Source organism: Herpailurus yagouaroundi, unplaced genomic scaffold (genome assembly GCF_014898765.1).
Source record: "Herpailurus yagouaroundi ecotype Mexico unplaced genomic scaffold, PumYag 139, whole genome shotgun sequence".
Classification (NCBI taxonomy): domain Eukaryota; kingdom Metazoa; phylum Chordata; class Mammalia; order Carnivora; family Felidae; genus Herpailurus; species Herpailurus yagouaroundi.
Genome location: NW_024412394.1, coordinates 42,627,126 through 42,639,797, shown reverse-complemented (window position 1 = coordinate 42,639,797; position 12,672 = coordinate 42,627,126). Strand labels below are relative to the sequence as shown.

The window sequence follows — 12,672 nt, the reverse complement described above, 5'->3', positions numbered from 1 at the left end:
AATCAAAGGTTACCTTATTTATAGCAGTATTCCTTTCAAGACATTTTTATAGTCTACTGTCCACAATAAGAAAAGTCTTTACAATTCTTTAGCATACAGTCATCTCAAGGCATGAGATGAAATTACAGTATCCATATCACATTATTATCTACAGTTACACAGGTTCAGAACTCACTAGCTTTTAGAAGTCAACATCCTCTGATTTTAAGAAATTTTCTGCCATGTTCCTGATGAAGAACTCCAGTTATTTCCCAGGCCTTTGAAATATCAAAACACCTTGTTTTTTCCTGCCTCATAGCATTTACCTTATTTTGCCTGATATTGTTTTGAATTATTTTCAACCCTCTTATGAGTCAATAAAGCCATTTGGACCAGGATTTATATCATTAAGATTTTTTTAGTTGAATTGAGTATTCATATTTGTGCATGCTTATAGAAATTTAATAATTTACTCCCTTTTCAAGAGGAGTGGAGCTCAGTTTCCTCATTGAGTAAGGAATTAAACTACATCAGTTGTTCTTAACCTTGACTGCATATTAGAAACATCAGGAGGATTTTGGGGGCACCTGGGTGGCTCAGCTGGTTAAGCATCCGACTTTAGCTTAGGTCATGATCTCACGGTTTGTGGATTCGAGCCCATCATTGGGCTCTGTGCTGACAGCTCAGAGCCTGGAGCCTGCTTCAGATTCTGTGTCTCCCTCTCTCTCTCTGCCCCTACCCTACTTGTGCTGTCTCTCAAAAAAAAAAAAAAAAAAAAAAAACATAAAAAAAGAAACATCAGGAAGATTTTTGAAATATTCTGATTCCAGTTCAATAAAATATCTGGATAGTTAAAAAAAAAAAATTCTCCTATTGATTCTAACAGAGATTGAAAACTGCTAAATTAGATTATCCATAGCTTTGATTCCCAAACATGGTTAAGTATCAGAATCATCTAAGAAGCTTCCTAAAAATGTTTCTCTTCCAGCTCCAAGCTCTGTTTTATGACAATGTGGCACTCAGACATTGCTATCGATTTTTCTAATTTAGTGAATTAGATGTCACAAGTTTAAGAGGCAAATAACACTGTATGTAGGTGGTCCACTTAGAAACAATCTTAAATTTGGACTTGTGTACAAGGAATTGATGAACTAGCAGGGAGAGTGTAACTGTCATTAATCTCTATTCATGTTACCCTTCCCTGCAGATGTCTGTCTCCTTCTATTTGGCTTAATTCCTGCCTAGAATGGAATTTGGGGGTTGGAACAAGTCAGCACCTACAAGCTGGTTCCAAGACCCTGGGGAGGCAACTGAATGACATTACTGAAATGCTTTATGCAATGCTGTGCTTGCAAAAGACTGTGTTCTTCTTTTACCAGAAATAGGCATTATTTAATAATAAATATTGTCACCATTTCCTCCTTGTACCACATGATATAATATTCTTAATATTATTTTTACTGCAAATAAACATATCAGTTACTAAATAACAGTATCTTATTTATTTAATCACTTCACAGTTATAAGCTCATAGAAGCCTCATGACAGTCTGTCAGATAGGTTGAGATACCCTCATTTTGCACATGAGCAAACTGAAGTTAAAACTTGTTATAGCAGTCAAGCCAGGTCTTCTGTCACCTGGTTCCAACACTAGTGCTCTTTCTATTCTAGTATGTTCACCATCTCTTTTGTGGAGAGAGTGGAAACTTTTTTAAAGAAAGATTTCAAGTTTCAAATGTGCGGTTTACTTTCTGATGTATATTTCCCTTTGAAGAAGAGACTTTTTGGGGTGGTGGACATTCCAAGCAATCAGGCCAGCACAGTTTTGTATAGTAACTTTATATGTTACTCATGTTTGTCATTTTCCTACATGGAAATCACTGGCCATGTTTAAAAGCTATAAATGTCCTGAAAAACTGCTAGCAATATGAGATCAATTTTAATCCTATAAAAATGGAGAAGAGCTTGACAGGCAAGTGTCAAAGGATTGGTTTTCCATGTTGGTGTAGTAGGTATGTAATTCTTGGTTCTTGAAAGTAATAATGACCACACATGTTAGCCTTCACGACACATGACATTGGTCATCATGCATGCATCAGTGAAACACAGTTTGACCTTGCTGTGCAGGAAAAAAAGTATGAATGTATGTTGAAAAGGCAAAAGGGAGACTGGAGTGTTTATATAGAGTGGTCTAATTACAAGCATTTAAAACATAAAACCATGGTTTAGAATCTCTTCACATAGAAAAGCTTATCTCTACCAGCTGTATTTTTCCACATTCTTTTCTGCTTTTGTGGTAATCAACTCCTTTGTTACCCTTCCAAATGTTTGAATAGAACAGGGCTATATTTTGAGAGACGATTAGAAACTCTAGAGCCATACAAAAGGTTAAAAACACAAAGAGAACTTTTCTAATTAATCCTCTTGATTTTACTTCATTTTAGAATGTAAAATGGGGAAAAGAAAACCTGAATGAGACATTGAGACCTTATTTCTAGCCCTGTTCCTGCCACAAACTTATTATAACCCTTCGGCGTATCACCCAACTACTCAGAACCTGTATTTCCTCATCTGTGAAATGAAGGCACTCGACTAGAATGATCTTTTTCTCAGCCAGAATATTCCATAATGCTACGATTTTACAGTTCTCAAGTTTACTCCTCACTCTACATGGAACAGACCTGAAATCTAAAATTTTAGTAGATCCTCTCTTGAGAAATTATTTTACTGTCACTAGCACTATTTTTCAAATTATGGTCCTCAAACTTCCATATAACATAATCACCGGGAATGCTTATTCAAAATGCAGACTCTTTTGTGGTTCCATACAAATTTTAGGATTGTTTGTTCTACTTCTGTGAAAAATGCTGTTTTGTATTTTGATGGGGATTGCAGTGAATGTGTAGATTGCTTTGGGTAGTATAAACATTTTAACATTTGTTCTTCAAGCCCATGAGCATGGAATATCTTTCCATTTCTTTGTATTGTCCTGAATTTGTTTCATTGGTGTTTTATAGTTTTCAGAGTACAGATCTTTCACTCCCTGGTTAGGTTTATTCCTAGGTATTTTATTCATTTGGGTGCAATTGTAAATGGGATTGTTTCTCGTAATTTAACTTTCTGCTTCTTCATTATAAATGGATAAGAATGCAACAGACCTCTGTGCATTGATTTTGTATCTTATGACTTTACTGAATTCTATCAGTTCTAGTAGTTTTGGGTGCAGTATTTAGGGTATTCTATATATAGTATTGTGTCATCTGAAAATAGTGAGAGTTTTACTTTTTCCTTACCCATCTGGATGGCTTTACTTTATTTTGCCTAATTGCTCTGGCTAGTATTGCCAGTACTGTATTGAATAAAATTGGTGAGAGTGGACATCTTTGTCTCAATCCTGACCTTAGTTTCGTGGGGATGCAAACTGGTACATCCACTGTGGGAAACAGTATTGATTTTCCTCAAAAAGCTAAAAATATAACAACCCTGCACTGCTGGGTTTTTACCCCAAAAATACAAAATCACTAATTCAAAGGGATATATGCACATCTATGTTTACACAAGCATTATTTACAATAGCCAAGATATGGAACAGTGTAAATGTCCATTGATTTATAAATGAATAAAGAAGTGGTGTGTGTGTGTGTGTGTGTGTGTGTGTGCGCGCGCGTGTGTATGAATATTATTAACCATAAAAAGAATGAAATCTTGCCATTTGCAACAACATGTATAGAGCTACAGCATATAATGCTATAAGTGAAACAAGTCAAAGGAAGACAAATACCATATGATCTCACCCATATATGGAATTTAAGAAACAAAACAAACGAGCAAAGGAAAAAAAGAGAGAGAGAGGGACAAACCAAGAAATAGACTCTTAACTATAGGGAACAAAGTGGTGGTTACCAGAGGAGAGGAGGGTGGGGGAATGGGTGAAATATGTGTTGGGGATTAAAGAGTACATTTATCATGAAAAATAAATAAATAAAGAAAGAATAAAATGCAGACTCTTGTACCCTGATCCAAGCCTATTAAATAGATATTTTTAGGATGGATCTAACATCCAGCAGGTGACTGTACTTAACAATACTGTATTGTATACTTGAAATTTCCTAAGAAAGTAGATCTTAAAAGTTCTGAGCACACACACAAAATGGTAACTCTATGTGATGATAAATGTGTTAACTAACCTTATTGTGGCAATCATTTTACAATATATACATATAGCAAATTATCATGCTGTACAATTTAAACTTACATAATGTTATATGTCAATAATATTGAGGCACCTGGGTGGCTCAGTTGGTTGAGCATCTGGCTCTTGATTTCAGCTCAGGTCATAATCCCAGGGTCATGGGTTGGAGCCCTTCGTTGGGCTGCTTGCTGAGCATGGAGCCTGCGTCAGATTCCCTGTCTCTCTCCCGCTGTCCTTCCTCCCACTCACGCTCATTCTCTCTCTCTCTCTCTCTCTCTCTCTCTCTCTCTCTCTCTCTCATAAATAAATAAATAAATATCAATTATATCTCAGTAAAACTGGGAGAAATGTTTTAAAAATAAAATTATGTTCCTGAAAAAAAAATCTTTAGTAAGGGAGGAGGGATTCAAGACTATATGTTTCTAATGAGCTCTGAGCTGATCTGTATTTCCTCTGAAGTTTGAGAACAACTGAGAATCTAGGAATAAACAGGAGAAGGGAAGGAAGAGTGACAGTAGAATAGTGATAATTGCAATGTAGCTTTGGATGAGGAAGAAACAGGTATAGAGGGAAAGGGGAATTGATCTAAGGTGGCAAGGATGCTCCTGGAGAATGCATTTCTTTGTTGCATGGTTTCATGTCTGAACAGACTGAAATCAAGCACTATGAGAACTAGTGTAGAAATGCCCCACAGCCAAAGCATCAACTGATACTTGAGTCTCTAGCTTTTGTGTTCATATTTGAAACTGGAGATGGCGGTCATGGTTATGTCTTCTGAATGAGAAAATGTCCTTCCTCAAGAAGCAGAAAAAACCTGTAGTAAATGATGACCAATTAGGATATCTGAGATTTTTTAAAAAGTGGAAATAAACCCTTTGGTGAATTAAAATATATTCTTTTCATGATTGGGGATTTTGCTCAAATTTTATTTATCTTCTTTTGGGGACAGTCTGTTATTCTGCAGTGTTTAGGCTACATCTTTTATGCGACCATGATAAAAACACATGCTGATAAAGTGATTGTCTCTGTAGGTTCTGTGACAATGTTGCGTTTTTAGCACAGACATGCACACATACAAAACAGAAAGAGAAGGGAAAAATCTCATCATCCAGGGTCTTCACTTCAGACAAGTTTGAGATCAAGCCTCAGGGAATCCAACTCATCTCTTCACAAGTCAAATGCCCTACATGAAAGAACACTGAACTGCCCAAGGCATTTGGCAAAGTTCAAATAAATCTCTATTTGACTTTAACAGAGAGATGATCAGGTGGAGGAGCTGCTCTGGCTTAGAAGGATCTTTCAAGAACCACAGACATGTGTGTGAACCCCAGCACGAGATAGGAAGTCCCTGTGGCCTTAAAAGAGTTTTGAGGAGTAATGACAGCACACTAGCAATACTTCTGGCTTTGCATTGGTTGAAGAGTAATGTCTAAAATTATGGTAAGCAGGTTCACGTGGCCATCTAGCTCCCAGTCATGCTTTATCTTAGTGAAAAGAACACTAAGTAAAGGGGAAAGTAAAGGGGAAAAAAGTAAGCACAATATTTCATTTTCCTTCTCCATGGCTTCCTAAACAAATGAACAACTTTCTTGTGGAGGCTTTCCATGGTATTTCATCCTTCTTATTCACTTTGTTTTTATTTCATAATATTTATGCTTACTTTGTTTATTACCTGTATCCACTTCACTGGAATCTATGCTTTGTGAAGGCATGGATTTCTTTCCACAGCTATTGCCCATTGCCTAGAGAATTTCTCGCACTTAGTAAATGCTCACTAAATACTTATTGAAAAAACGGACACATTCCCATTAGATTATTGCCTTCCCACATTCAATGATAATTAGTATATTTTATGCAGTTTTAGAATTATGTCCCCAAATGTGTCAATAAAATATTTAGGGAGTTGGACCAAAGTGGAATGTTTACCAGGCTGGTTATTTCTGGCTTTAAGATTAGGTAATTTAGTCATTGAGAGCTGCACCTCTAGAACTGAACTATTTAGGTTTGAATCCTGACCCTGCTACTTGCTAGCTGCAAAATCTCCAGCAAGTTAATTCTTTATCCCTCAATTTCCTTCTCTGTGAGATGAGATAATAAGGTAGCTCTGAGTATCAAATGTATCTAAATGGGGTCTTGTACATAGTACAGAAGAATAATATTTATTGTGGTTGCTTTCCTATGAGTATCCTGAGTTATTTCTTCCATCAATGATGCTTTCTATATACCATGAGCACACACTTACATTTGTATTCTTAACTTAAATCAGAATTTCTTGGATTATGTAGCTGTGTGATCCTCCTGAAAATCAGAAGTCACAATTTGAGTGCAGGAAAAAGGGGGCACTCTTTGGATGATGAAGCCCAGATCATAAAAACAACAATGAAATGGTAAGCATTACTTGTTTAATATTTTAAATCTATCCACCTTTCTACCTATCTACCCATTCATCTATTTCTCCATCTGTGTATCTATCCCTCCATCAATCCACCCATCTGTCCTACTGTACTTGTATGGCCTTATCTCTCATTTATAAGGGTGCTTGGGTGGCTCAGTCAGTTAAGCATCCAACTGTGGCTCAGGTCCTGAACTCATGGTTTATGAGTTTGAGACCCACATTAGGGTCTGCTTCATCCTCTGTTCCCCCTCTTTCTCTGCCCCTACCCACCTCTCTCTCTCAAATAAAAATTTTTTTAAGTTATTTATTTATGGATGTTTCTCATTTGAAGCAATAAAACACCAAACACACATATAGCAATTACTTTGTACCAGGTACCATTCTAAGCACTTAGAGAAAACTTCTCATTTGTCAGTGTAAAGGTCCATGCATTTGCTCACAACTTTAGAAACTCTTTCTAAAAATTCCAAACTCAGCAATACACCTTCATGTATAGTTAATGTTATCGTTCTTGTTTGTTCTAATTGAGTCACATAAGCTTTAAGTGACCATATTCCTGCCTTCTGGAGTTTACAGTGGAGGTCCATCACCATGGTCTTCCGTATTAATTAAATAATAGTATGCAAACACAACCCAACATCTCTGAAGATTTTTAAGTGACTCGCAATTTTTCTTAAGGTTCCTAGCTGCCTAATTCCCCACGTGTACTTCCTCCTAACATCCATCTTAGTGTGAACAAACTCCATTCTCTCTTAAGGGCTCCACCTAGGACCTCCACTTCTCTTCTTTCATGCCTCCTGGAGCACTGATTTACAAAGCTGTTACTTGTAGCCAACTTACTTTTTTTGACGTTTGGAGGGAGGAATGGCAAGGTGGGAGAGGATGGGGTGAAAGGAACAGGATAGCAGTAATTTCAACACAGGACACAAATTACCTTCAGCAATTTCAGACTTCACTATTCCTGGCATTTATGGGGCATTTCCCACCGCTGACAATTTCTCACTGCCTGTCTCCTGCTGTATCTTGAGCTTCCTCTCTTCCATTTCCCTTTTTGCTTTCCTTTCTCCCTGTTTCCCAAGTCCTTTACTCATTTACTCCTCTCTTCAAGGTTTCCCCCAGAAATATAAATATATTCCTACTCCTTACCTCACCCTAAGCAATGACAAGTGGGCCTTTATTAACCAAGATAATCATCTCATTATGATCTTTTCTTTTCTTTTTTCTTTTCTTTTTATGTTTACTTATTTGGGGGCGGGGGGCGGGGGACAGAGCGTGAGCAAGGGTAGGGGCAGAGAGAGAGGGAGACACAGAATCTGAAGCAGGCTCCAGGCTCCAAGCTGTCAGCATAGAGCTCAATGCAGGACTCAAACTCATGAACTGTGAGATCATTACCTGAGCTGAAGTTGGATTCTTAACCAACTGAGTCACCCAGGCGCCCCTCTTTCTTTTTTTTAACGTTTATTTGGTTTTTGGCGGGGAGGGGCAGAGAGAGAAGGAAACACAGATTCCAAAGCAGGCTCCAAGCTCTGAGCTGTCAGTACAGAGTATGACACTGGGCTTGAACCCACGAACCCTGAGATCATGACCTGTGCTGAAGTCGGACACTTAAACGACTGAGCCACCCAGGTGCCCCTCATTATGATCTTTTCCTTAAAAGAACCATCTGCTCCAGGATTGAATTATGATATTTCTCAAGGCAGTTCCAGAATTTTTATGATAAAGGAGCTTTGTAGGGTTAATCTAACTGAAAGGCAATTGAGAAACCTTAACTTGAAATTATACTTGCATAGCAAACAAACTATTTTTAACTTAATTGTGCATCATTCCAAGTCCTGGCAGAAATCAAAATTCTGCTTAAAGGGATTTAACTGAAGAGACTTTACTTAAGGGAGTGTCTCCAGAAGTGTGGATAGGTTAGAGAAACCAACAAGGAACACTGAGGCACCCAGGGACAGTGACAGTGGGGAGACATTACACCCCTAGGCCTGAAGGAACATGGGAAGGAAATAGTGTCTCTGAGCCTGTTAATGGCTGGACCTGTGGAAGAGCCAGTAAGAGCTGTTATCATAGGGGTTATAGGCACCAAAGCAGGAAGGGAGTAGAGAAGGAAATACCCTGATGTCTCATTCTTCTTGTTCTCCAGACTCCAATTGATGCTTCTCATGGACTGAAGCCAGATGGCAGGGGAGCCCTGGTGAGGTCATTTGCAGGATTCCCTACCCATGGCCCAGAACAAATGGGATGGGGTTAGGTTATGAAGACTAACCAGAAGAGATTGTGTATTTATTTGGAAGTAACTTTGAAAGCAGAAACTAAGATTAAGGACCATTTATGGTCTTACTCTTAGGCAGAAACAACTGCATTCAAACTTTGTTTCACAGAGAAGCTTTCCCCTTCTATTACACTGGAAGGCTGTTGTGGAGACAGGTTAGCCATCCCCCTACCTTCCCTACTTCTGGGGAAAGCTCTGAGTCACAGGCAAAGCAAGATGCAAAGGAAGTATTCACTTTGTCTTATTACCAAGATTCCTACCGCATTTGTACCACAGGTTAGCTTGAGATACTCTATATTATGAGAAATAGAAAAGCAATGATTGAAGCATAAAACTAACTTGCAACAACAGATCCAGAAGTCAAGCTAAGCACCTGGAGAAACCAGCACAATTGAGGATGTACACTTTTGAACTCTAAATTCTTTTTATTGCAACTAAATTCAAGCTCTCCACCAACCATGAGAAGAGTTTACATTACTCTTTGAAATCACTGAGGCAAAAACAAATTACCAAAAGCTGGAGAATGGTTACAGGAGTGATTCTTTCCTCAGGGCTGAATACTAAAATGAGGGATGCCTTTGTTTCTTTGCAGAGAATAGATGCTGCATTATAAACTCCTAGGTGCTTCCAGCCAACTTGTTTTCCTGCCTGGTCCTCCTTTATCTGTTGTGTCTACAATTACCAAGAGGGTGGTGGAAGAATTTCTGGAAGACACTAGGTTCAACCTAACTCCCTAGATGGGTTGATGACTACCTCAACACCTGGGAGCAATCATAGAATAGCAGATATGGCTCTGAGCTGCATGTACCTGGCATATACTATGGTGACAAAGATACTCTGGTTTCTCTTCAGATCGAACAAATCTTTCGCCTTTTACTATGGTGACAAAGACAGAGTGTCATGAAATTTCTAACAGGAAAATACTGTCTTCTATAAAGTTAATTCTGACATGACTTGAGGAACAAAAGAGAGAAATACCCATGGTATTTACATGGACATACATGTTGCCCAAGCCTCTCTGTCACATTTTTGGTGCCTGGGATAGCCTGTAGAGGAGGTGCTGAGCTGAGTGCTTCATGTTAATCAACTCAAAATAAATCTGGGAGATGCATGTTAAAATATCCCTATTTTACAGAGAAAACAGATTTAAGGAAATCACTGGTTTGCTCAAAGACACATAATTTCTACATGGTAGAGCTGATCTTAAAACCTAGCTCTGTCTGTGTTCAAAGCTTTGCTCCTAACAACCACACCGCATTGAATGAATGTGTCAGGAAGTTTGGAAGAAGGGTAGTGAGATGGTGTATCGTACAGATAAAGTTATTTCCAGAATTATGAATCTACAATATTGCTATTTAAAAGAAATATAGATTTGATCATTCAGATGACTGAAATTTATTTCTCACATATATTTAGTTTTCATCTATAGTTCCTGGCTCACAGCTTCCAAAATTCTTGTAATGTCCTAAGAATTGAAAGTGGTAAATATGTTTTTTGTTATTTTAATGAAGTGACTTTTGGAAAGCATCTAAGGATGGGGGCTGGTGGCCAGGAGAGCCAACCATGTGATTAGAGGGTTGTAACTCTCAGTCCCACCCCCTGACTTCTGGGGAGAGGAGAGGGATTGGAGGTTGGATCAGTTCCCAATAATCACCATGCCTATGTAGTATAACCTGCGTAAAACCCAAAAAGTAGGGTTCAGAGAACTTCCACGTTGGTGAACGTGTGGAGATGCTGGGAGAGTGGCTGCCCAGAGAGAACATGGATGCCCCAAGCCCTTTCCCCACACCTCAACTTATGTATCTCTTCTGTCTGTTTCTGAGTTATATCTTTTTATAATAAGCTGATATTTTAGTAAATAAAACATTTCTCAGAGTTCTGTGAACTGCTCTAGCAAATTAGTGAAACCTGAGGAGGGAGCCTTGGGAACCTCTGATTATATATAGCCAGTCAGTCAGAATTACAGGTAACAATTTGGATTTGTGACTAGCATCAGAAGTGGGTGGGGGATTAGGGAAGAGTCTTATAGGACTCAGTTCTTAACCTGTGGAATCCGATGCTATCTTTGGATAGATAGCCATAAAATTGAGTTGAATTCTCAGGCACTCTGCTGATGTCCAAGAATTTCTTGGTGTTGTGGAGGAAGCACACCTCTGCCACCTAACGTGCATGTTGCAACTGGGTCCAGGAACCCAAAAAGAGAATCCATATACAAGAATAAATTTAATTAGCCAGTACTCTTGGTGACAGAAACCCAATTCAAACCAGCTTAAGCCAGAAAAATATATATATTGGCTTATTTAACCTACAAGTCCAAGGGGTAACAACTTCCAGCATAGAACCAGGTACTTAAAATGAAGTTTTCAGGAAGCATTCTCTGCTTGTATTAATTTACCAACTTTGCTTTTTTATTTGTTTATTCGTTTATTTTTTTGGTTTTGGTTTTAATCTGTAGGCTGACAGTGTCTACGTAATGAAGATGCATCCTGACAGCACCATATTTACACAGTCCTTGAAGTTCATGACCTCAAATGAGTAAAAGTAATCCTCTCTCCTTGATCATCTATATCAATCCTTGGAAAACTTTCTGGCTTCCCTTGAATCACCTGCCCATCCTTGGACCAATCACTGTGTTTGAGAAGGAGTACAATACTCTTGCTGGCCAGCCTGAGTAACAGGTTCACTCCTAGGACAGGTGAGGCCAAATGTTCCACAGCTCTGTTCCAAAAAAAAAAAAAACAAAAAAAAAACAGTTCCCCAGACAGGAGTCTGGGCAAAGAAAGGTAAGAAAATAAATATGGATACAAAAATTACTAACTTACTAAATAAACAGGGCAGTCACTAGTTGTGGGTGGCTAAATGAAGGATGTGAGCAACTCAAGCATATGAGAAAACACTGTTTGCTACCTCATTGAGCAAGAGACACAGTGTATTAAAAATAGCTCCCTTGAACAGAGTTCACTGCTTGAACAAAAATAAAGAGATGTTTTCCTTATTCTTAAAATGTAATCCTATACTACTGGAATAATGTTAACTTCCATCTCTGAAACATTTTTTTTTCCTAGCGAAGAAATCATGAATCTCCATAGACTTATACATAGAGTTATACATAACTCATCTCATTATTCTGAAAATAAAAATCAATTTATGCGTAAGAGCTATTATAATTATTTTAAATGGAAAACAAGAGGAGAGAAAATGTCTTCATCTAAAGTCGATGCCTGGTAGACTGAATACAGGCGACCTGTAATTTAGAAACACTCCTGACAGAATAGCATCTGGGTGCCTAGTTCTGGATTCTCTCAAGCTCAGAATCCTCCCAGAGCTGCTTTTTTTGGAAGACCATTTTAGCTTTCACACTTAGAATTCTTCTCCCCAGCCTCCCCTTTCTGAGTAGTCAGTGTTCAAAGGGTGTTGGACTAAGGAAGAGCTTGAGGTTGGTATTACAGATGAACCAGCCCAGGGAGTCCTTTCCCTTCTCCATCTAGTACCTGTTCTTCCTCCAACCACCTAAGGCACTAACTTTAGACTTAACCAACATCTCTCTTATGCATTCTTCTATCACAGAACTTCTCTTATTTTGTTGTCCTATTTGGTTATATGTGCATCCTTCCTCATTTTCTCCCAGGCCCCCATCATTGACAAGATGACGGAGCTCATGTTAATTCATTATTGTATCGAGAGCAGTTTTTATACTGCCTGACATATAGTAGGTACTCAATAAATGTTGGTTGAGGGAATGAGAACTTGACCATTATTTGTAAAGCAGTGATTCTCTGTATTGTTAAGAGGCAGAATAGAATTCAGGGAAATTTTTTGCAGAACTCTAAGTAC

At 38.3% G+C, this 12,672-nt stretch overlaps 1 long non-coding RNA gene across 1 annotated transcript in view; it reads left to right on the top strand.

Annotated features, from left to right (window-relative positions):
• LOC121029725 (uncharacterized) overlaps positions 1 to 11,800 on the top strand; it is a 43,958-nt gene extending 32,158 nt beyond the window's left edge. Inside the window, exons 3-4 of the long non-coding RNA XR_005789862.1 lie at positions 6,457 to 6,558; positions 11,294 to 11,800. This is a non-coding gene — a long non-coding RNA (uncharacterized LOC121029725). The remainder of the gene's footprint in view (positions 1 to 6,456; positions 6,559 to 11,293) is intronic.
• Positions 11,801 to 12,672: the final 872 nt, after the last annotated feature.